At 43.3% G+C, this 24,743-nt stretch overlaps 1 long non-coding RNA gene across 6 annotated transcripts in view; it reads right to left on the bottom strand.

Moving 5' to 3' along the window:
• Positions 1 to 19,019, bottom strand: part of LOC137321588 (uncharacterized) — a 73,829-nt gene extending 54,810 nt beyond the window's left edge. For 2 of the 6 annotated variants that reach the window (XR_010962859.1, XR_010962857.1), the window contains exons 1-4: positions 18,233 to 19,019; positions 17,494 to 17,563; positions 10,883 to 11,030; positions 5,203 to 5,375 (exon numbers count right to left, since the gene is read on the bottom strand). This is a non-coding gene — a long non-coding RNA (uncharacterized lncRNA). Of the gene's footprint in view, positions 1 to 5,202; positions 5,376 to 7,101; positions 7,339 to 10,882; positions 11,031 to 17,493; positions 17,564 to 18,232 lie in introns of all 6 variants that reach the window. The other 4 variants (XR_010962860.1, XR_010962856.1, XR_010962858.1 and 1 more) reach the window with 3 other exon arrangements.
• Between the last annotated feature and the right edge of the window lie 5,724 nt (positions 19,020 to 24,743).

Here is a 24,743-nt window from a genome sequence, read left to right as displayed (position 1 = left end):
GGTGAACGGTTTTGAACAAATTTTGATGAATCTGTTTCCCGTCGCATCATTGCCTGCAGTTAAAGCTGTGGCCTGTGTCGAGTGACAATGAATTCTTGTACATTTGCTGTGTGGCAGGACTAACATGTTCTTCCAGAAAAAGGAATATTTTCCTGCACCATGGAACACCTAAAATTAGCTGCGTGAATAATCCAAATATAGACTTTTATTTTTGGACATATTCATGCCAATTCAAGTAAAATGCAACATTCCCACACAAAATGTCATCTTTAATTGGACAGGCCATTCATAAAAACCACAAACTTTTACCAGTATTCAGTATGCTTCATATTAAAAGCAGACATGTTGATACAACTTGCCCACTTTGTTGTGCTCACAAAACCTACTGATCCTTACAATGTAGCCCAGATCCCCTCCACCTGCGCAGACTCACTGCTCCATCTGACTGCAAGTCTCCACTCACGCCTTCCACCTCCGTGGGATGTTGATTGAGCTGGGCTTATGTACAGTCTCCCAGCTTCCATGCAGCAAGCAAAAGGGCCCTATTCAAATAAAACTATTAGCCCCATCACCACTTAGCAAATGCCAAGAGTGGCTCCTGCACAAGAATTGGTCAGGACCTCAACAAAACCCAACAGTGACGTAACCTGAAACCTAGACATTGGGGATAATTTTCACCTTCACCACTTGGGCGATAATGTGGCGAAGCAGATCGCCTGCAGGTTATAGAACCTGCCCGATTTATATTTTCGCTGAAATCAATAATGGCGTTATATAAAGTCCAAGAACCAGCTAGGAACTATAGCTTCGAAACTGAAAAGGGCCATTTGTCAATTGGCCCTGGACTTCCACAGGGTTCTCCCGATCTCCTGTCGGAACTTTGGCAGAAACCGCAGAGAAATGGCTGGGTTTTTTTTAAGGCTGTTTGGGGGGAGGGGGAACGGAGGGTGAGTTTGGGGGGGCATTGGTCTCATGCAGGAGAGCGCCCCTGTGGAATTACCATGTCACACTTTTTATCGTAAATTAAATTAAAATGAAACGAAAGAGAACCTAGTGGGGCATGAGAATGAGGCCAGTAACATCAATCCCACTTGAAGTGCATAAAGGTTTTGGAGGCAAGAACATGTGGGTTATATTTTCTACATTACAACAGTGACTACACTTCCAAAAGTACTTCATTGGCTGTGAAGCACTTTGGGATGTCCTGAGGTCGTGAAAGGCCCTCTATAAATTTAAGTTTGTTCTTTCTTTACATTGTGCGAAAACTTAATCATAGGATTGAAGTCCAAGATTGAACCAACTCTTTCAAAGAAGTATTAGTCTGGGTTGAAAGTAAATGCCTTGTGATGGTTCCATAGTAACTAAAATTATTTTATACATAATGAATACAAACTTCAATAAAACAGGAAAGAGAAACTAAGTTTAATACTGGTTCCACAATGCTGTATGATAATTATCCCAGAATACCGTCTCTAGAGTTTACAGCTAAAGCATAATTGACAACACTACGCAAATACTGGGGCACAATGAAACTCCAATGCCTCACCTATTCATGATGTGGAGATGCCGGTGATGGACTGGGGTTGACAATTGTAAACAATTTTACAACACCAAGTTATAGTCCAACTATTTTATTTGAAATTCACAAGCTTTCGGAGGCTTCCTCCTTCCTCAGGTGAATGTTGTGGAAAATTCAGGTAAGGATTCTCAGTTAATACTGGACTATGCAGTAAGGTGAAACAGCCAACAGTGAGCCCAATCACCAGCAGTACAATCTGGTGGACAGGCTGTGCAAATAAGTTTACAAGAAGCATGCCACCATTCATTGAGGGAGCTGGAAGTAGTGAGGCAGCAAGCAGCGATACTGTAAACAAAAAGTCTCTCACTGCCGCTTCTGACTGTTCCATAATGATAGAAGGGGCTCGAGAGTTAAACCATGGTGCCAGAGGTAGAGATGCTGCGTGAAGTAGGGAGCAAAGTTGTAAGGATTTGGGAACTTACTAAGCAAAAAAATTAGGATGTGCTGCAGATTGAATTCTGATCTCCATTGTCACTCAGCTGCAGTAAAGTGATTTAATAAATAGTTTTAAGCAGCAAACAACACAGACGTTCAGTGGAATTAAAAAGAATAAAAAGCAGCAAGTGATATTAAGCTAACAAAGAACTCCCGGATGCCTGCAGCTTTGGAGTGGGTATAATTAGAAGACTTATACAGTATACGCCTGTGATACAGGCACCCGGAGCACAGGCGGATGGGGCACCGCACAGGCGGATGGGGCTGGAGGAATTGTCCAGCTTCTGATCCTGATAGGTCATTCCTCTCCCACCCTCGTTCTCAGATGGGATACCTCTCTTCTAGCACCCCAAATTCGCAAATGCACGTCGTTGCCTCCTGCCCTGGTAACATGCCGTTCCTCTCTCACCCCCATTGCCCTGTCGGGTGCCACTCCTCCCTCACCCAGATTTTCCTTTCCTGGCCCTATTCCCCCAAAGGATCTCAGCCATTTTACCAAATATCTGAAAACATGAGTTACCTACAAATCTTGCACACTTCATTTGATGACATGTGCAAAAACCACCAACAAAACTGTAATCAAATCAGTTTATTCACTAACCATTTTTTTTTTGAGTGAATTTATTCAGTCATTGATTGCTTGAGTAACAGGATCTTTATTGGACAATTCAGAAATCTGATTTAAACTCATTTTACCAAATCTGGTGTTATTAATTGGACTCAAGCAAAGAAACAAAGATGTCAGTCACTATTTAAAAGATTGCATTTCAATTTTTCACCTAAGCTTTATTTCAATGTCTTTTTAAGTTCTGATTCCACTACCCGAGGGCTCAGTTTCCAACTCTCTTTACTTCACTTAGTAGTAAACACATAACCCCGCCCCCCCAAAGGGAGGACTTGTGGTAACAACTACAACAACAAGTTGCATTTATATAGCGCCTTTAACATTGTAAAACATCCCAAGATGCTTTACAGGAGTGTTATCAAACAAAATTTGACACCGAGCCAAATAAGGAGATATTAGGAAAGGTCACCAAAAGCTTGGTCAAAGAGGTAGGTTTTAAGGAGCGCCTTAAAAGGAGGTGAGAGATGTGGAGAGGCGGAGAGGTTTAGGGAGGGATTTCCAGAGCTTAGGGCCTAGGCAGCTGAAGGCAAGGAGCAATGAAAATCGGGAATGCGCAAGAGGCCAGAATTGGAGGAGCGCAGAGATCATGGAGGGCTTTAGGGCTGGAGGAAGTTACGGAGATAGGGAGGGGCGAGGCCATCGAGGGATTTGAAAACAAGTATGAGGATTTTAAAATCGAGGCAATGCCGGATTAGGAGCCATTGTAGATCAGTGAGCATAGCGGTGATGGGTGAACGGGGCCTGGTGTGAGTTAGGGTACAGGCAGCAGAGTATTCAGATATCTTTCACGAATTTGCTAGCTAAAGTGAAGATTTTATCTAGATCTGGATCTCAAGGTGAAACTGATGATTTATCTTCCCGGGAAAGTAACTGTCGAGATTAAAGAAAACACAGCTCAAGGAGGATTTTTAAAGTTTTACTAAGCTAAAGATGATTGCCTCAGTTAGCTAACCCTAACCCTAACCCTAATGCAGCTTTGGTGTTAAGCTTGGAAAATGAGAGTCAGCTAAGACCCCAGGGAGTTGAACAGAGTTCTAAAGAGAATTCACTATCCCATGCCCTTCACTGAGTAAACATTACCAGTTTTAAGCCTAGCAAAAGTATTCAGTGGTTCAAACAAAAATGGATTTTGCCCTGTATTCCTGGATGAAGTGTCCTATCTTATGATTAAGGTCCCACAAACAGCAATGATCAGATAATCTATGGACCTCAATACCTAATGAAGTGGCTGATTGCCCATGATCAAAAGTTGGAATCAATTTGTTTGATGGTAATGGTTGGCTGATTACTGTTGACGGCTATTGAAATTACTGGAAAACTGACTTGTTGAAGTAAAAGCGATAAGAAAACTCAGTGATTTTATTTAGCCATGCTGACCTCCTGAATGTGGAGATGCCGGTGATGGACTGGGGTTGACAAATGTAAGGAATCTTACAACACCAGGTTACAGTCCAACAGTTTTATTTGAAAATCACAAGCTTTCGGAGGCTTTCTCCTTCATCAGGTAAGTGTCGGATTCCTTGAAAATTACCGCATATATAGTCATAGACCGTTGCCTGGTGATTACAGATAATCTTTCCAACTGCCCGTTATCAAGGCAATCAAATGAATTGAATAGTGTTCAGACAGAGAAACATTAGATACCAGACTACTGAATATACAAACGGCCAGAACCAAAGACAGAGAGGGAGAGAGAGAGAGAGAGAGAGAGAGAGAGAGAGAGAGAGAGAGAGAGAGAGAGAGAGAGAGAGAGAGAAACATCCGAAAGGAAGAGAAAGAGAGAGAATGACCAGTTGTATTAAAAACATTCTGAAGGGCAATGGTTAATATAAAAATAAAAGATGCAGCAAAATGAATTGCTATTCTGAAGCAGCTAATAACTAGTTTAAATATAAATTCCTAAAACAATACTATCTGGTTTACAGGCAATGCAATTACTTTATCTCTGATAATGAAGCAGACAATGCCAGCCTACAGCAGGACTTGGACAACATCTAGGCTTAGGCTGACAAGTAATATTCATGCCATATAATTGCCAGGTGACGACCATGTCAAACAAAAGAAAAAGCCCAACCAATGCCCACTGACCTTCAATGTCATGACCATTGGAGTGTCCATCAACATCTTGGGAGTCACCAGCCAGAAACTTAACTGGACCAGCCATACCAACAAGACAACTACAACAGGTCAGAGGCTGGGTACTCTGCGATGAGTGGTTCACCGCCTGACTCCTCAAAGCCTCTCCACCGTCTGCAAGCTCGTCAGGAATGTGATGGAATACTCAATGCTCTCCTTAATGAGTGCAGCCACAATGATGCTCAAGAAACATAACACTATCCAAGACAGAGCCATTTGCTTGATCAGTGCCCCTGGCACTAGACTTAACATCCCCCTACCTCTTCATCACCAGCACACTGTGGCTGCAGTATGAACTATCTACAGGAGGCACCGCAGCAACTCACCAAGCTTACTTCAACAGCACCTCCCTCCCCTGAGACTTCTACTACCCAAAAGAACAAGAGCAGAAATGTTGAGGGAATGCTATCACTTTCAAATTCCTTACCAGCATGACTTGGGCAAGTATTGCCATTCCTTCATCAGATATGTATTGCCAATCCTTCATCATCGCTGGGTCAATATCCTGGAACTCCACACCTAACACCATTGTTGGACCACCATCAACACAAGGACTGCAGTGATTCAAGAAGAAGCCCCACCACAACCCCCTCAGGGAAACTAGAATAGACAACAAATGTGACCTTGAGACCGTAGCTCACATCCTGAAAACAAATAAAATACCACCAGCCATTGAGAGACAGCAAGCAGTGCTGGTATAAATAAAATCTTCCTGTTAGAAACAGACAGCATCTGACTTCTCCTTGATGTTAAAGACTAGAGAGATAAAACAAACTTTACTTGCCAAAAGTCCTATTACGGATTTGCTTTCAGCATACTTTATAGCAATACATGAATTTTACACGACACAAGAGACACTTATTTTCAGTTGCTAGTTTGCCCATTTACAATTCGAAAACAACAATATTGCAGAATTGCATTTGTAAATGTTCCGTGCATGTGTCCTGTAGGCTTAAGCAGTGTGCTTGAAGCAAATCACCTGTGTTAAGGTTCTGGTTCTTTTAGTTATGCTGGCCCAACATAAAAACAACTAAATGCCTCAAATCAAATCACCTAGTATATCTCAACATGGTAGCATTGCAGAGATAAGAGTGATTAATGAACTGTTTATCTCACCTTAGTAACACAACAAACTTTGTACCAGTAAGTTACTTTTAACTATATCCGCAGCACACTGCAGTGATGCAAGTGTTACTATAATGAGCACAACATAAGCCTAACTCCCAGATTGATAGTGGCACAGGTGCAGCGGTGATCAATATTCAAGCTCTTTAGCTTGACAATAGGGCAAATGTTGCACAGAATGATTACATCCAATTTTCTAGTGGCAAAGAGTGATCAGTTGACTCTTTGGTAAAACGATGAATCGGAAGGTTTTCCGACAAAGGATCAAATCATGGCATTTTAACTTATCTTTTGCTTTCAAATACTAAAATCGATCGTCTGTGTATTTCCAGCATTTTCTGATTTTGTTTCAAAAGTCTTTCTGCCTGTCCGTGGTCCAGACCAATCCGTGTCACAGACATCTCTGGTACAACTACCAGTCAGATTTCTTCTCTTCACAAGAATTTGCTTTGCCTCCTCTGAGGTCTTGAGGGGAGGTAGATGTAGGCTCCGTCGTAGTTTCTGATGGTACCTCGATCAACACTTCAGGTCCACCTTCGAGATGTAACATCAAAAGGTGACCTCAACAGTGCCTTGGAGAAGACACTATGTGGTGCATGATACTCAATGTCACCTAATAATGTGCCCAAGGAGAAATGAATCTTACTGACAACGTACATTTATCTAGTGACTTTAATACAATAAAATGTCAGTGCCCTTCACAGTAGAGGAAAGGAGCGGCTACTGAGCCTACCTGGGAGGTCCCTGGGGAGGCGATCGAAAGCTTGGTCAAAAAGATGGGAATTGCAAAAGCTTTTAAAATGTAAGGTGAGAGGTAATGAGACAGAGGGACTTGGGAAGGCTCTGCCATTGAAGATGGAGCAGAAGAGGCTGGAATCAGAGGACTGGGTGACATGGGAGGCCATTTGGAAGCTTGGATGGGCCATTCAGAGATTTGTAGATGAGGGCAAGTACAATCCTTTGGGGGATAGGGATCCACTGTAGGTCAACAAGATGGGGGCGATGAGCAAGTGGGGCTCAATTTTGGATGATTGAGGACAGAGTTTTTTTTTAATTTGTTTTTTGGGATGTGAGTGACAGTCAACCAGTTGGATTTTTACAACAATCAGACAGCTTTTGTGTTTTTATTTTGGGGCGCCCCGACATTACCAGATTTATTGAATTCAGTTTTACAACTTACCATGGTGGGATTTGAACTAACCTCATGGTTGCTAGTCCAGTACCATAACCACTTAGGCTGATGTTAACCAGGTCAGGAGGCCAGCAAGGAGAGCATTGGAGGAAGAGAGTTTAGAGAATGATGAATAAGGGGATATGCCAAAACTTTTGCCACATTTCTAATTACAACATTTCTTTTTTCTTCCCAGTTTTGAGAAAACAACATCACTGCTTGTAGTTATCTTCAATTCCTTGATTGTAGTTGGGAGTTCCAAATTACCTGTGAGATATGTTATATTATTAGAAATGCAAACTTAAATCTCTATTTATGTGCTGATAAACTGCCCGTGGCATTGCCCAGAGTAAGTTGATAAATTATATGTTTTTTTGTGTACGAGATGGAGACAAAGCTCGGAGAGAGACTTCAGAAACTTGCTCCACAGAGCCATCTAGAGGCCAAAGTCCACAATTACATCACAGTTGACCACACAGTTGAATGGGAAATGCTGACATAGCAATGTACAAATGCTGACAGAAAAAGTGACAAGTAAGATTTGTAGACAGAAAGCACATACCCTATGCAAAATCTTTGTTAATTTATAGTCTATTGAATAATTTATCTACTTAGCTTACATTTACCAGAGAAAATTTTCACCCTGCCTAACCAGATTTCATTCCTACAACCTCTATTTTGTCATTTAGTGGGTAGCTCTTGTCTTTAACCCTTCATTGTTGATGGAAGTTCATGCGCTATAATCAAAATATATTTAAATACAAATATACAGCGCACAATTCAAGCATTTCTCCAACTTCAAATATTTTCTTCTACAACAGAGCAGCTTTAAATAACTTCACAAATAAGATTGCAAATAAATCTTATTTTGAAGTCCTGATTAGATTCCACAGGGAACAAACCCAGACCCAACATAAATGAAAACATTGGAAAATCTGAATTACACCAAATTTTTTATATTTATAGAATGAATGATACAGCACAGGAGACCATTCAGACCACTGTGTCTGTGCCGGCTCCCTGAAAGAGCTACCAATTAGTCCCACTCCCCTGCTCTTTCCCCATAGCCCTGCAAAAGTTTCATTTTTAAATAGAGATCCAATTCCCTTTTGAAAGTTACTACCAAATCTGCTTCCACCACCTTTTCAGGCAATGCATTCCAGATCATAACAACTCGCTGCGTAAAAAATAATTCTCCTAATCTCCCTCCTGGCTTTTTTTTTTTTGCAAATTACCTTAAATTTGTGTCCTCAGTACTGCACAAAGCTGTAACCCTTGCAGCATTCATCAACGCACTGGATTTGGTAAACAAATGGGGCCCAAAATCCTGATATTTTGTGAGGTAACAGTGGTGTAGTTCTGGCATAGGTGATCAGAATTAGAGGTGTAGATCAGATACACCAGAGTTACACCCGTTCTAAAATACACATTCGATTCTGGTGGAAATGGTTGCTGGCAGAAGATGCACTCACCTCTAAAGTGCCTAAAAACAAAAGTAATAATTATACATTGAATGGGGGAAGGCTGCGGGATGGGGAAGAGCAGAGGAATTTGGGTTCACAAGATATTAAAAGCAGCACCTCAACTGGTTATCAAAAAGGAGCTAATGGAATACTGGGTTTCATGACAAGAGGGAGAGAACCTAGAAGTCAAGATTGTGAACCAATATAAAATCTTAGTAGTATCTTAAAGAGTACTGTGTGCAGTTTAGGGTTCCACATTATAGGAAGGATGTTGAGGCAAAATGGCATAGATTCACTAGGATGCCTCTGGTATGAGAAAATACAAATACGAAGACAGACTTGAAAAAGTGGTGTTGTTTTCATCAGAACAGTGGAGATTATGGGATGATTTTAGAGGTCTTAAAAATATTAAAGGATTGGACAGGGTAGATAGAAAGTGATTGTTCCTACTGGTTGAAAGGTCTACATTAAGGACACATAGCTATCAGATGGATATTAGGCGTCAGTCTTGTCTCGGTGGTAGTACTCTTGCCTCAGAGTCAGAAGTTCCACTCCAGAGACTTGAGCACGTAATCGTTGCTGACACTTCAGTGCAGTACTGAGGGACTGCTGCATTGTTGGTGGTGCCATCTTTTGGATGAGACGTTAAACTCCATCGCCCTCTCAGGTGGATATAAAAGATGCCATATGACTACTTGAAGGGCAGTGGAGTTCTCCCTGGTGTTCTGGTTAATATTTATCCCTCAACCAACATCACTTAAAAAAAATTATCTGGTGATTATCATATCGCTGTTTGTGGGACCTTGCTGTGCACAAATTGGCTGCCACTTTTCCCTACATTACGACAGTGACTATACTTCAAAAGTACTTCATTGGCTGTAACCGCTTTGGGACGTTCTGAGGTTGTGAAAGGTGTTATATAAATGCAACTTCTTTCTTTTAAGATTAAATGCAAGTGATTTAGGACAGAGAGCAGCAGAAGAAACTTTTTTTTATTTTACAGAGTTGCAAGGCTATGGATTGCAACAACAAAGTTAGTGTTTGAAGCAGAGAACCTATTTAAGAATAGGATACATAGGTGGTTGAAGGAAAGGGAGAATAAAGGGATATAGCAACAAGGCAGCTTTAGGATTAGGATTATTGCTCATGTGGAGAATAAACACCATCACCTACTGCTTGGACTGAATGGCCTGTTTCCATGTTCTAACTTCTGTGTAATTCTATGTATGTAAACAACAGGATAACAAGGACAAACCCAACCGTCTCAGAAATTCCGACACTTGCACCAGAACTGTGAAAACACAAGTGCAGTCGGAATTTTGAGCCCATGGAAATCGTGCTTAAAAATGCCAAATTCATAAGGTTTGTCAGAAAGCGCACTAAATTACAGGAAGAAAAGTTCAGAGCCTTCAGTCAAGAGCTCAGGTACCAAGCCATTACTAACGTGGGCAAGGGAGGAGCAGAACAGGTTATATCGAAAAAACAAAAGCAAAATACTACGAATGCCAGAAATCTGAGATAAAAACAGAAAATGTGGGAACCATAGATGCTGCCTGGCCAGCTGAGTGTTTCCAGCATTTTCTGTCTTTATTTCAAGTTATACCAGCAACTGTGCAATAAAAAGGATTGCAATCTACACCAAAATTATCTGAGCTCCTAGATTATAATAGAAAAACAGCCATGAAATTATTCTCTCGTTCCTTTTAATGCTGCTAGCCATTTAAATTTGTTTGGATGGTTTTTTCCCTCTGTTTTGGATCTATTTGTGCATGTCACGTCATTTAAAAATCAAGAATGCTCAAGGTGCAAGCTGAATGTCCACAACAGCACTTCCACAGGTTTATCAAGAAATAATCAGCTGATGATTGCTAGAACTTACTAACCACTATATGTTGCAACTGGTTAATGAAGTATTACTGGAAGGTTATGTCGCTTCTGTATTACAAGGTCAAGTACGTACGTCATACGTATTGGCACTCCACAGCTTCACTGTGACATTCAATAGTAGCAACACAATACCCTTTGTGTGAGCATCCTTATGGGACACTCTTGAAAACACACGCAAAAACAACACAAAGTAAAAAATCTTTTAAAAATTCATTACATTGTGCTCTTTCGAATACATGATTATAGAGAAATAATTGATCTCACAGTATTGATAAACTGCTCAAGTTATGATGTTGCTGTTTATAACTATGACCCCTATTAGGTTACAACCCAATATTCAGTATCACACAGGTAATCAAATATCACTGGTGTACCAACAGTTTTATGCAAAATAACTGTTATTCTACACAGACTAAGTTAAGCAGGATAAACAGAGAGAGAAATAAAGTGAGCTTACTTACTGTTTTATAACCCCTTTCACATCTGGACATTCTGGTCGTGCCAGTGCAGGCGTCAGAAGTTGTCTCGCCAAACTGGGCAGTTACCAGTCATCAGCTCCTTCGCGAATAACCTTCAACGGCACAAATTTGTCCTCTCTCATTGTAGAGGCTATCGGCAAAGGAAAAAAGGCAACATGAGCCCCAGAGTCGGAAGTATTTCTACTCCAATCAGTTAATAACCACACCCTGTGGTCCTTTAATGACAGGAACTCACTTCTGTTCAACAGAAAAAAAAAACAAATTCCAGCCTATGACCAGCCTCAGGGGCTTCACTAACTTTACAACAAAGAGGGGAAAAAAATATAAAAGTACATCCAGGTAGGCAGCAATCACGTTGAAAAATTTAGATGCTGAGCACGATTGCATGTTAACAACACTGAAGCAGCCAACCATATCTTCACTACTTTTGAGTATGATTAACAGAATGGACTTTCAAAGGTGAATTAAATGTCAACATTTAAGGTTATTTTCTCCCCCCCACCTTCACCTCCCTCTCAAACTTTGAAGAAGTGTTTTTTTTCCAGCAAATCCACTTTGCAATCCTGTTAATTTGAAACATCTGACAGCGAGGTGGGGATTGTGGATTTAGTTTTAAACTGAACACTTTTGTGATTCCAACAACAATGTACAAACTTTGTTATCAGCTGGGCTCAGTTTGGTAGCACTCTCGCCACAAAGTCAGAAAGTTGTGGGTTCAAGCCCCACTCCAGGACTGGAGCGCATAACCTAGGCCGACACTTCAAATGCAGCACTGAGGCTACATTATCAGGAGGTGTCACCTTTCGGCTGAGACGTTAAACCGAAGCCCCGTCTATCCTCTCCGGTGGACATAAGTCCCATGGCACTATTCGTGGAAGAGTATGGAGTTCTCCTGGTGTCTTCACAAACATTTGTCCCTCCATTAACACCGTAATTATCTGGTTATTTATCACATTTGCTGTTTGTGGGACCTTGATGTGTCCAATATTTGTCTACAGAGCAATAGCAACTACACTTCAAAAGTATTTCATTGGCTGTGAAGCACTTTGGGAAGTCTTGAGTGTGTGAAAGGTGCTATATAAGTGCGAATTCCTTCGTTAACATTATCTGTTTGAATGTCAAAATAAGCAGTTTTACTGTTATGCTTAGCAGGAGTGATGTTGGCAGGTGGGGAACAAAGACATAAAAGAGACCATAACAAGAGACCGGAGCAGGAGTAGGCCATTCGGCCCCTCGAGCCTGCTCCGCCATTCAACGAGATCATGGCTGATCTGATTTTTACCTCAACTCCACTTTCCCGCCTTTTCCCCATATCCTTTGACTCCCTTGCTGTTCAAAAATTTGTCTAACTCAGCCTTGAATGCATTCAATGACTCAGCCTCCACAGCTTTTTGGGGTAAAGAATTCCAAAGATTCACGCCCCTCTGGGAGAAGAAATTCCTCCTCATTTCCGCCTTTAAGACAGAAGGGGAAAGCTGTATTTAAAGAACTCAATTCACAGTGGGATGTTTCAATCTGAACCCTGCTGCCTAACACACATACAAATAAGATGCCCAGATTCAGTTCATGCACCAACTAGCACTAAATGACCAACTGATCAAAAGTACTGTTTTCGTTTCTTTCTTGCAGAAAAAAATAAATGTTTTATATCACTTATTTGCATTGTGCTTCACAGCCCAGGATACCTTGGAGGCCAGGAGATGGGAGCATTTACTCCGAAGCAAGACTGCATTACATAAATCAATGCCATTTACCAATGATTTACTGAAATTCAACTTCAACATTCCAACAAATGTCTTATCTGCAAAATAATCTGCACGTTTAACCGTTGAGATCATGAGCTGCCCAACCTGTAAGATCCTGAAGTTCAGAGTTGCCACACTTGTAGGAGTTAATTATTGGTACATTGAATTCTTCAATATTGCATGGAAACCAGACTGACATCTACCCAAGGCGACAGTGTTTCATTTACAATTTGCATTCCTTAAATATTCCTTCTCAATCCAGTATTTTACAAAAGTTGCATTTAAGCAAGACATTCACAAACAAAAGTCACTCGATGAGGGGGGCCTGCTCCCCTCTAGTCTCCAAACTCTCTCACACAACATTTTTTGTTTTATCAATAGCACAGCCATTGCTCCTCTGAACTTGCCTGTCTTGTTCTTTCTAATAAATACACCATCCTACATCCTTCATTATGTTGAAGTGAAAACAATACGCTATCTCCTACTGCCAACTTATTCTTTCCCAGGACCTCAAAACTGTAAGACTGCTTTCCTCTTTCAATCTTCCCTTCCTCATACAATCTACAGGCTTTTAAACTTCCAGCCTTCGTGTCACTTAATCACTACTTTTTGATTCACTTTGCCTACCTTTCTACTGTTTGCAACCTGGCTGATGCCCTACACTTGTGGGCGTTGGCCCTTCTCCTAGTTTTCTCAATACAAATAAAAACATATCCCGTTAATGAATAGGCTTTAAGCAATCATTACTGTGCAACTAATTGTTCATTCAAAAAAATCAAATTGATGAGCAGTGACCAGACTAACTTTAGTGAGTTTGCATATGAAATATTTTAAGCAGGCCACATTTTAATTGTTTGATCAATCAACCAGTTTATTAAAAAAGTTTGCACAAGTTCCTTACATGTTAAACACTAGCCTCTGGTTACAGCCTATAAAGCAAGCATAGAAAGTCTGTTCGACCTCAATCTTGTTGTATCTCTCATCTCAGCAAGCAGCTTGTGTGAATCTACCTGGAAGTTGCAGAGTTCAAAGCCAGGTTTTAAATATTAGAAAGTACATTACCACCACAGAAAATCCATGTTGGAATAGCGGTGAGCTGCAGGTCGGAAGTGTAGATCACATACATACCATGGAACTTTGCAGATCACATCTAAGCTTTGAATGAATGTTCCATAAATTTCCATTTACATCAGTAGATCTTGGTGTTCTGATTTAAGATCGATCCACTAATGAGGCAGCTTTGCTAAGGCCAGCCCTTCGAATTTCATGGGACTGGAGGCTTACAAACTAGCGAGTAAGAAATACAGCACAAACAGAAGAAGTGAGTTGCCTGGGCCTTGTGAGCCAGATTCCCAGGGTTCACAAGACCACATATGGCCCATGAGCTGTGGTCTAGACATCCCTCCAAAAATCAATGCTGCTGCATTTTTACAATTTGCACCACAGATATAGTTTGGGAATTTGTTTCTACCTCAGCAAAAAGATTCATTTAAAACTGGTTGCAAATATGGTAAAATTATGTACAAGACTACATAGTATTAGGGCTTGGCAGTGCAACACAAAGGTTTCAGATGTAGCATAGTGCTCTTCTCTCTTTTTTTAAGTGCTTCTTTAAAGAAGTTTCAAATAGTTGTTTCCAGCTGAAAATCCATTATCCACCCTCATGTAAGGCACATCATACCCCACCCTCTATCCCAGTGGAAAGAAAACTGACCTCTTAACCTAGTATTTGGTTTTAAGGAACTTCCTACTTGGCCAATGACAACATCTCCTATAGATGACAAGGTGAGGAACCAGACAGCAACGATATGTGAGTTTGCTGCAAGATCGCATAGAACATGCTATTATAGTTATAAAATCCACTTTCTCTTTTGCATATGCAATATCCAGTATCCCAGTAACTAAAATACAAAAATACAAGTTCATTTGCATGTGCTGGCTACACAGCAGAACCATTAATGATTTAGCAACAATGAGGCTAAGTTGGCTTTTAATGGATAATTTTCTGAATATTGCTTTTGGCCAGGTAATTTCCTGCTTTTCTTTGACTATCACCATGGGATCTTTACTGCCCACCTTAACAACTTGCATTTATATAGCGCCTTTAACATAGTAAAACATCCCAAGGTGCTTCACAGGATCGTTATCAAACAAAATTTGACACCGGGCCACATAAGGCGATATTAGGACATGTGACCAAAAGCTTGGTTAAAGCGGTAGGTTTTAAGAAGCGTCTTAAAGGAGGAGAGAGGCAGAGAGAATTCCAGAGCTTAGGGCCTAGGCAGCTGAAGGCATGGCCGCAGATGGTGGAACGATTAAAGTCAGGGATGCGCTAGAGGCCGGAATGGAAGGAGCGCAGAGATCGCCAAGGGCTGGAGGAGGTTACAGAGATTGGGGGGGGGGGGGGGGGGGGCATGGAGAGATTTGAAAACAAGGATGAGAATTTTAAAATTGAGGTGTTCTTGGACTGGGAACCAATGTAGGTCAACGAGCACAGGGGTGATGGGAGAACAGGACTTGGTTCGAATTAGGACACGGGGAAAGTTTTGGATGAGTTCAAGTTTATGAAGGGTGGCCAGAAGAGCATTGGAATAGTCAAGTCTAGAGGCATCAAAGACATGGATGAGAGTTTCAGCAGCAGATGAGCTGAGGCGGAGCGGAGATAGGCGCTGTTACGGATGTGGGAGTAGGCAGTCTTGGTGATGGAGAGGATATGTGGTCAGAAGCTCATAACAGGCAGATGGAGGCTCAAATTGAAAGACAGCACCCAAAACAAATCCAGACTCCCTCAGTACTTAGATTGGAAAGTCATGCAAGATTACGCATGCTCAAGTCCTGGAGATGGGCTTGAACCCAAGACTTTCTGACTCAAAGGAGAGAGTGCTACCACCTGAGCAGAGATAACAAACAGTTGGGATAAATGATTGGCCTTACTACCTCCAGGCTAAGGAGGAGAAAATGAGCCAGGATGCCTGCAGCTGATTACTATCCAGTGACCTCTGCTGGAAAAAGTGTGGGAACCGGACCCGACAAGGTATGGCATCCCATAATTGAACAACCAATCAACCCTCACTGTCTAGGTTTTGGCGTGAAAAATGCTCACTGCAACAAGATATGGGACAACATTCGGTATGCAGAGCACCCTACCCCAAAATGAATCCATCCTTTCAGGAAAGGAGAGGACAGAATTTGAGGGGGAAACAAAATGGGAAATATTACTCTGATAGTAAATCAGGTCAGGGAAGGCTATCTGCAATGCAAAGTATTCCATTTAATTGATATACCAAAGTAACTTGAGATATTTTGTAATTGATGAGAAATCCAGTAAAGAATTCCTTCCCTTTATCTTCAAAGAGATGAGATATTTTGAGTTGTAAAGACTCACTCAGTTGACAACAGCAATTTGCACATTTTTCCATGTAAGTCCCATTGTAGCAATGATCATTAAGATTCAACAGTAGCTCACTACACAGCTGCTGGACACTGAACTTTAAAAAGCCGAGGGTCATCCACCATCAGCTAAGCAGTTCTTGTCTGATTTTGGTGTACAAATGCTACCAGTATAAATTCAGCTTCCAGCAAATGTTATAGAATAATAGAATCATACAGCACAGAAGGCAGCCATTCGGCCCATTGTGCCTGTTCCGGCTCTCTGAAAGAGCTTTCCAATTAGTCCCACTCCCTTACTCTTTCCCCATAGCCCTGCAATTTTTTTTCTTTTTAAGTAGATACCTAATACTAAACTTTTGAAAGTTACTACTGAATCTGCTTTCGTCACCCTTTCAGGTAATGCATTCCAGATCATAACAACTGGCTCATCTCCTCACTGGCGTTTTTTTGCCAATTATTTTAAATCCGTGTCCTCTGCTTACTGACCCTCTTGCCAGTGGAAACGGTTTTTCTCCCTATGTACTCTATCAAAACCCCTCATAATTTTGGACACCTCTCCCCTTAACCTTCCGTAGATGGTACAATTTCAATAGATGTTAAATCCACTAGGACCTACTGCTGTAAATATACATGAGATTTCAGGGCCAAATCCAAGTCTCTGATCTGATCTGATCTCAGGAGAGGCGAGGACAAAATTGATGAGAAAACATTATTTTTTAAAATCTTGGTTTTCACCAACATATGCACTTCTCTTTCAGATGGGGCATCACTATTAAACTTTTAAAAAAACAATTTAAATGGAAATATTTACAGGTGTATCTTGCGTCACTTCCCACTCCATTTCACTCAATTAAAAAGTAATGGTAGTGTCATACGTATCCGTTATTTTTCCCCTTAGCCAAGGATTTACAACACTTCACGGTAAATAGACAAGAGCAGTGCCAGCAATTCAATGAGAAGTGCAAGTAAAATCAATCAGCCATTTAACACCCTACCTCCCATGGCTTAAAGTGTAACTTCGATAAACCTTCCAAAACTGTATTAACACTTAAAACTTGATTTGGCAATCCTTCGTTAAACAAAACACTCATTAACAGAATCAGAATGGACCCATGATCACATGAAGACAGCAAGACACTCGACAATTTGCACCCGTGACCAGGTGAATATATTACAGCATTTCATGATTTAAACTATTGAGGGCAAGAGTATATTAGAGCACTTCATGATTTGATATTAATACGCTTCACAGTCTGAACCAGTATACGAGTGTATTAATGCATTTCATGATTTATGCAACACCTTTTTTCAAAAAGTAAAAGATTTCAAATTTTGAGATTTGGGGAGAATAGTACAATAAAAACGAGGCAAATCAGTTCATTTTAAAACGGAATACACACTTTAAATAAAAGAAATGGTTGTGGAAAAAGTTCTAGGCAAAGTATGCTTGCTCCTCACCTGTGGGGAAGCCCCTCCTCCATGGACTCAAGGTCTCTGCTGTCAAGGTCACCTCTTCAGATTCTGAGAACTTACAAAACACACACACACACAAACAAACTTAAAATTCAAACAAGACACAAGGAAATCATTTAAACTATTGCAAGTCTTCTGGAAGATTTTTCTTGATGTATTGCAACCCTCTCCCCCTCTTCCTCAGGAGCTAAGTGTCTCTGTCCCTGTGTCCTGGGGGGGGTCTTCTCCCTTTTGAGGGGGGAAATTCATCCTTCATTTCAATGTGACAGACACATCCCAGCCAAAAAGCCACAGTCAGACTGGGACAGAATTTGAAGCGCTGAACTCCCATTTTAAAACAGCATTTTACTTCAATGAATTAAAAGAGATGTATAGTTGTGTGTGTCACTTGACACTGTCAAAACAAAAATAATTAAAATCCCTAAAACCTGCGCCTGAACAACAAGTTACATTTCAACAATCCTCCTCGACTTGGAACGAAGTCACATTCAAATTAAATTGTTTCCTCACTGAACTAGCGATTGCCAAGAGGCAAGAGAGAGAGAGAGAGAGAGGTGGCAAATAAATCTCACACCGGCAACAAAATAACTCTTCGGCAACTTCTCCCACAACAAACTGAAAACTTGGGAGGAAACTTTTTTTAATGCACTGGGCGGATAACAGCACGCAGGTCCCGCCAACAGCACATGGGGAGAGAAAAGACCGGAGCAAAATAAGGACTTACCCCCGAGGAGAAGGCGCTGCCGAGATGTCTGGACGACAGGACAAGATCAGAGGCATCCAGGCACGTTCCCTTTAATCTCCTCGGATTTTTTTTTTCTCCCACGTAAAAAGAAGTTGTGCTGGGCTGGGCATCTCGGCCGCTTTTATTAGGTTGGTTGGAATTATGTCAGAAGAGGAGAGGGGGGGGGGGGAAGACAAGGGAACGGAGTTTATTTTCATCTCTCGCCATTTTCTTTGTCTTTTTTTTAAAAAAAAGAAAAACACTTTCCCTTGACTCAAGACAGCTGGACTCTTCAGCGCTGCACACTGGGGGAAGCGAGCTGATGCAGAGGAGGGAGGGAAGGGAGAGAGAGGGGAAAGGAGATATAGGAGTGAGGGATAGAGGAAGTCAGATCAAAAGGAGAGAAGGAAAAGCGTGGGGAGAAAGCAATATGTGCTAACGAGAGAGAAAATCTGACAAGAGAAGTGTGAAGTATTGATGTGTACATAAAATATCAGATGAAGCTTGGGAGTAAAAGAAAGTTTAGGTAAGTGAGGAAAGAATCAGGAGATTAAAAAGCAAACTGATGGACAAATTACTTAAGATAGAAATATGAGAGGGGAAACATGAGGGCAGAGAGATGAAAACTAAGAAATGTTTTAAACTTTGCTGGAACCAAAGTGGTGATTAAAAAGTGAAAGGACACAGAGGGATTTATGGACAGAAAGAAAAATATCCAAGTGAGACAGAGGTGAACCTCTACCACTGCTGCTCTCCTCCTCTGATCGTTTCTCATTAACACGCCCCTTTCCATTGGGCTGCACACAAGACCCAATCCCGCCTCTTAGCCTATGAGCGGCATCCATTTACTTGAGACCCACCGCCCCGCCAATCAGAAGTGTCATTATGCTGAGAGAACTGTATCTCAGCCAATCAGTGGTGCCACTATAATGAGATCCGTTCCACAGCCAATCAGCGGTGTCCCTACCCTGAGACGTTTTCCCCAGTGACTCTTGGTCTCTCACCCAGTTGGCCAATCAGAAGTGCAGCATTGTAGACCAATCAGCATACCAGATAACGGATTTGACAAACCCCACCCCTCTTCCAGTTGACCAATCAGAAATCAGCCATGCTCAGCCAATCAACTGCTGAACCTATCAGGAGTGACAGTATTGTTGGCAGTAGTTGGAGAAAGCTCTTTCTTGAATTGACCCATATGGGTAACAAAGGCATGCCAAATACCACCAGCCATTCTCGAATAATAATATCTCCTGTTTTCTCATGCTAATATCACTTCTGCCATTTAACCACCTCTCGTTTTCCACTCGAGCACCTTACAGGTCATTCTATTTTTGTGTGTGTGTGTGTGTGTGTGTTTCATCGTTCCACCATTGGCAATCGTGCCTTCAGCTGCCCAGGCCCTAGGTACTGGAATTCCCTCCCTAAACCTCTCCGTCTCCACCTCTCTCACCTCCTTTAAGACACTCTTTAAAACCTACCTCTTTGAATGTGGCTCAGTGTCGAATTTTGTCTGATAACGTTGCTGTGAAGCAGCTTGGGATGTTTTACTACGTTAAAGGCGCTATATAAATACAAGTTGTGTTATTCCCCCATTTCCTTTATGTTCTTTTTTAAATGCTGCTCGTCTGTAATATCCTCCAGTTTTGATGAAACGACCACACCCGTAACTTTAACCCATTTGTCACCCCCATGGATGACGCCTGACCGTCAATAATTGACAGGGTGCCTGTAATAAAATAACAGGTAAGGGATTGTAAATAACTTGTTATTGACATCAGGATTTACAGCAATTAGGCTTTAGTGATCTAAAAGGAACAGGGAATTTAAACACAGTTCCACCTTAGTAGCAGAATAACACGTTAGCACTGACTTTCTTCCCCGTCCAATGCAAGTCAGGCGGAGTGCACCCAAACAGTATTCCACCTGACATGAACCTGCCTGTATTGGTGGGTTCAGGTTATGTCCCCATGCCTAGCGCAGATTAAGGTTGCCAACTCTCCAGAATTGTCCTGGAGCCTACAGGAATTAAAGATTAATCTGGACACAGCTGTGAGCAATCCGAGAGAAAAATCATAGAGGTACGAAAAAAATTGGGTGTTTCTTTTATTTTCTTTGAACACTTTTGTTTATTAGTTATAAAAATATTGGAAATGGGGGGAGAAAATGCTGTTTGACTGGGAAGGACGATTGGAGGTGGGAGGTCATGTGATAAAACCTTCAGGAATACGTCCAAGCAGAGTTGGCCACCCTAGCGCACATGGGTGCAGGCCTCACCCCCTAGAAACAGGGACAGAAACTCAACTGCTGCAAGTCACTCAAGCCTGCAGCAGTTCGTAGGCTACATGGCCGTCTGACTACTGTCCAAAAAGCAGCCGGAAAGTTTCAAGCTCTGAAGACCAATGTGGAACTTGAAAAAAAGGCCACTTACCTTTTCATTTCCTCCTTGTTGCCTGTCCCTCTGAGCTCTTCTAATCTGAAGGGGTCTGAGTGCAAAGCCTAACGCCAACTTATTCTGATGGATACCCACTATGAGGTGGGAGGCGTCACTGTGCTACTCCTGTCTCATTTAAAACCAATTTGAATACTTGGACCTGCTCCAAGTGCAAGCACTTTGTAGCTCCTCGGTGAAAACCCTAGAAATCACAGAACGATACAAAGGGGACATGGACTTGTGATGCTGAGTCTCTGCCCCTTTTCCCACTAACAGCAATGAGATAAAGACTAGTTCATCTGTTTTGGTGTTTGTTTGTGTTGGTTGAGGGATAAATATTGGCCGGAATACCTCCGCTGCTCTTTATAGGAACATCGGAATTGCTTGACGGGAAAAGACTGAAGTCCATCTAGTTCACCTTCCACCATCCTGGTGGTCATATGATACAATGATAATGGAATTGTTGACTAATCATAGCAATCAATCTCTATCAATTACTGTCCAACAGACCCAGATATAACACAAAGACAACCCCAGCGATGGACAACTTTGGGAACCATTGGTCCAAAGTCACCTGTTGCTACACTTACCACATGTCATGTCTAAAATTACCCATATACTGTATCCCAAAATGTTATTTTCTGAATGAAATCTAACTAATTTGCATTTGAATGAATCAACCCTATCTGCTTTCACCATCTCCCTCGGGAGCCCGTTCCATTGATTGACCGCACACTCACTGAAATATTGTTTCCGCAGATTAGTTTTGAATTTACCCTCATTCGTGCGTAGGCCGTACCCTCTGTTTCTACTTCGAATAGTGGGATCTTTTACATCCACCTAAACAGGCAGATAGGGCCACAGGTTAACACTGCAACCTAGAGACAGCACCTCCAAGAGCATAGCACTCTCTCTGTACTATGCTGAACTATCAGCTGAATTATGAGCTCAGATCCTGGAGTGGGGCTTGAACCTACAACCTTCTGATCCAGCAGTAAGAATGCTATCTCTGAGCCAGGGCTGACATTCGGTCTCAGTCCATTGTTCTTTTTGGTAAAGAGACAATGGGGGAAAAAATTCGAAAGGGCCCATTTTTGGGCATGGGTAGCGTGATGCGCTAGTACCCCCTCGCCCGATGGACCGTGAATTCCGTGCTGCCTGCTACTTACCATGCTATCTCCGTGCAGCCAGCGCTAGCCACGCTGCTGAGAGGCTGAGGATAATGAGGAAGCCGGAAATGGGGCGTGCACAGCGCACGTCATCGGCAGCCTGCACCTCTTAAAGGTGCAGGTGCACATTTTAAATGGGACATGCACCGTCCACTAGGAGGAGGGAAAGATGGCCGCAAGGATGGCAGGAGGGCAGGCATTGGCAGGCTGTGGCGCAGGAAGTAAACGCCAGGAGCATTGCACCACACACGTGGGTGCAGTGCTGAAAGAAGTTCAATGATTTGACACGAGTGGTCAAGGTGAGTGAATGCAAGTGTCAAGTAGCACATCCAACCAATTGCACCACTGCTCCACACATCACACTCCCAGTCACCCACCCACCAACAAACACTGCCCATCCATACGCAATGCTGCACTCGGCATGCTGCATCTCATCCGCACATAGTACCGCATTTGCAGGCCACACAACCACCACTCACAGGTCACACTGGCAGTTATTCGACCATGACAGGCACATCACCCATACAGCAGGATACTCACTGACACACTGTCCTCTATCTTGCAGGAGAAGGTGGAGCATAACAGCTGGCAGCAGGAGAGACCCGAGGGTGGATGGGAATGCTTACATGTCCTCACCCCCCTAGAAGAGACAGTGCTTCGGATCATTGGGCGGGCCGTCACTGCAGCTGCGACAACATGCCGCGCTGGAGATCCCGATTAAGGGGGTGTCTGCATATCTAATGCTCCTTCTCATTTCCCACATTTCCCTCCTCCCATAATCTTTTCTGACTCACGTGCTGCAGATGCTGTCAGCACGCACGTCTTACTTGCTCCTCTCCCCACTCCACAACTCAACCTGTTTCCCTTTGTCATTGCAGATACCCAAGAACATGAGGTGGCACCGTCCGAGGAGGAGGAGGAGGAGGAGGAGGAGGAGGAGGACACTGAAGCCACACCGTCACTCGATCTGACACTCGCTTCCACCAGCTCAGGGACTGACACTGCGCGTATTTTAGAGGCTAGGCCAGCTCGCCGGAGGGTAAGGTCGCTCACTAGTTCCACTGCAGAGGAGTGAGATGAGGATTTCGATGGGCCAGGCTACAGAAGACGGCTGATGGGCGTACACCACCAAATGCTTGGGGTACTGGAAAGCCTGCCAGAAAACCTGCACACAATGACAAGGGGCATGGAGGAGTCCAGCTCCAACTTGACAGGGGGCTTTGCGCAGAGCTTGGAGCCCATCCTTTCCAACGTGGTGGCCACCTCCATCAGCGCACCTGTGGAACCCACCATGATGCAGCGTCTGATGACTGATGTCACAGCTTCCATTGCAGCACAAACATCTGCCATCCAAGGTCTGACAGCTACAGTTGCAGCTCAGACGGCTGCCTTAGAAGCTCAGATCTCCTGCTATCGTGGGTCTGGGGACCACTGTGGAACTGGGTTTCCAGGACGTCACAGCACTCCAGCAATCCGTTCTCCAGCCGATCACCAGGATTGCTGAGGCACCGCCCCAGGAGAGTGGCAGTGGTGCCATGGCAGTCGGACCTGCTGTCCTCTCTCAGGACAACAGCCTTCCTGTTCCCACCCCTACCACTCCACCAGAGCCCTTGTTGTTGCCTATTGACCAGCCAGGCCAGACTGCTGCAGCCCATGCTGCGATGGTGCAGAATGAAGTCGGGCCCTCCCGGCCCAGAGCTGCTCGAGGTCGTCCTCCAAGGCCATCTGCACGCTCCTCCATTGAAGGCCAGCAGCCTTCCACCACCCATGCTCCAGCCACTGGGGAAGCACCTCGTAGGAGCACTAGGATAGGTAAAGGCACACGAAGAAAAGGCACTAAGGGAATGCACAAGGGTGAATAGTTCAATTATGTTTGCATAATTTCATTTATTGATAAATGTGACTTTGAATTTGCATTTGGTGGTGGTTTTTATTTATGCAGTGAGCTGAGAGGGAAACCAATGTGTAATCAGATGGAGGGTGATTTAATTGTCTTGTGGGAGCGGAAAGGTGGGGAGTGTAGGACTGTTGGTGAGTTAGGGGATGTAGTTCAAATTATTGATAACGGGTACGGATCAGGCGAGCAGCAGAGCCCTTGCACACAAGGCATGTGGTTCCTGCTGTACTCTTGCATCTTCCTCCATTTCCTGTTCCAGCTCCTCCTCCTCCTCAGCCTCTTCCTCCTCAGCCTCCTCTTCCTCCACCTCTGGCTCAGGGTCTTCTCCGATCATTGGTGGCAAAGGCTGGTCCCTCATGATGGCGAGGTTGTGCAGCATGCAGCATACCACCACGAATCTGCCCACCCGCTCAGGGGAGTACTGCAGGGCTCCTCCAGACCGTTCCAGGGAGCGGAAGCATTGTTTGAGGAGGCCTATGGTGTGCTCCACGATGTTGCGTGTGGCAGCATGGCTCTCGTTATAGGCCTGCTGTGGACGTGTGCGTGGATTCCTGACCGGTGTCATGAGCCACGTCGTGAGGGGATAGCCCTGGTCGCCCAGTAGCCAGCCTTTGACTTGCCGAGTCGGATGAAAGATAGCTGGCACGTTGGACTGCCGCGTGACGAAGGCATCATGACTGATCCCAGGGTAGCAGGCATCGACCTCCATGATTCGATGCGTGTGGTCACACACCAGCTGCACGTTGAGGGAGTGGAAGCCCTTTCGGTTGACGAAGACGGCCGAGTTGATGTGCGGGGCACACAGAGTAGTGTGCATGCAGTCAATGGCACCCTGCACCATGGGGAAGCCAGCAATGCGAGCGAATCCCCATGCTCGCTCATTCTACTTGTCTCTCTCAAGAGGGAAGGTGGTGAACCTGTTCCTCATCTGGTACAGTGCATCTGTGACCTCCCTTATGCAGCAGTGCACTGCATAATGTGAGATATTGCACGTCGCCAGCAGAGGCCTGAAAT

Source organism: Heptranchias perlo, chromosome 5, assembly GCF_035084215.1.
Source record: "Heptranchias perlo isolate sHepPer1 chromosome 5, sHepPer1.hap1, whole genome shotgun sequence".
Lineage (NCBI taxonomy): Eukaryota > Metazoa > Chordata > Chondrichthyes > Hexanchiformes > Hexanchidae > Heptranchias > Heptranchias perlo.
This window is presented reverse-complemented; position numbering and strand designations above follow the sequence as displayed.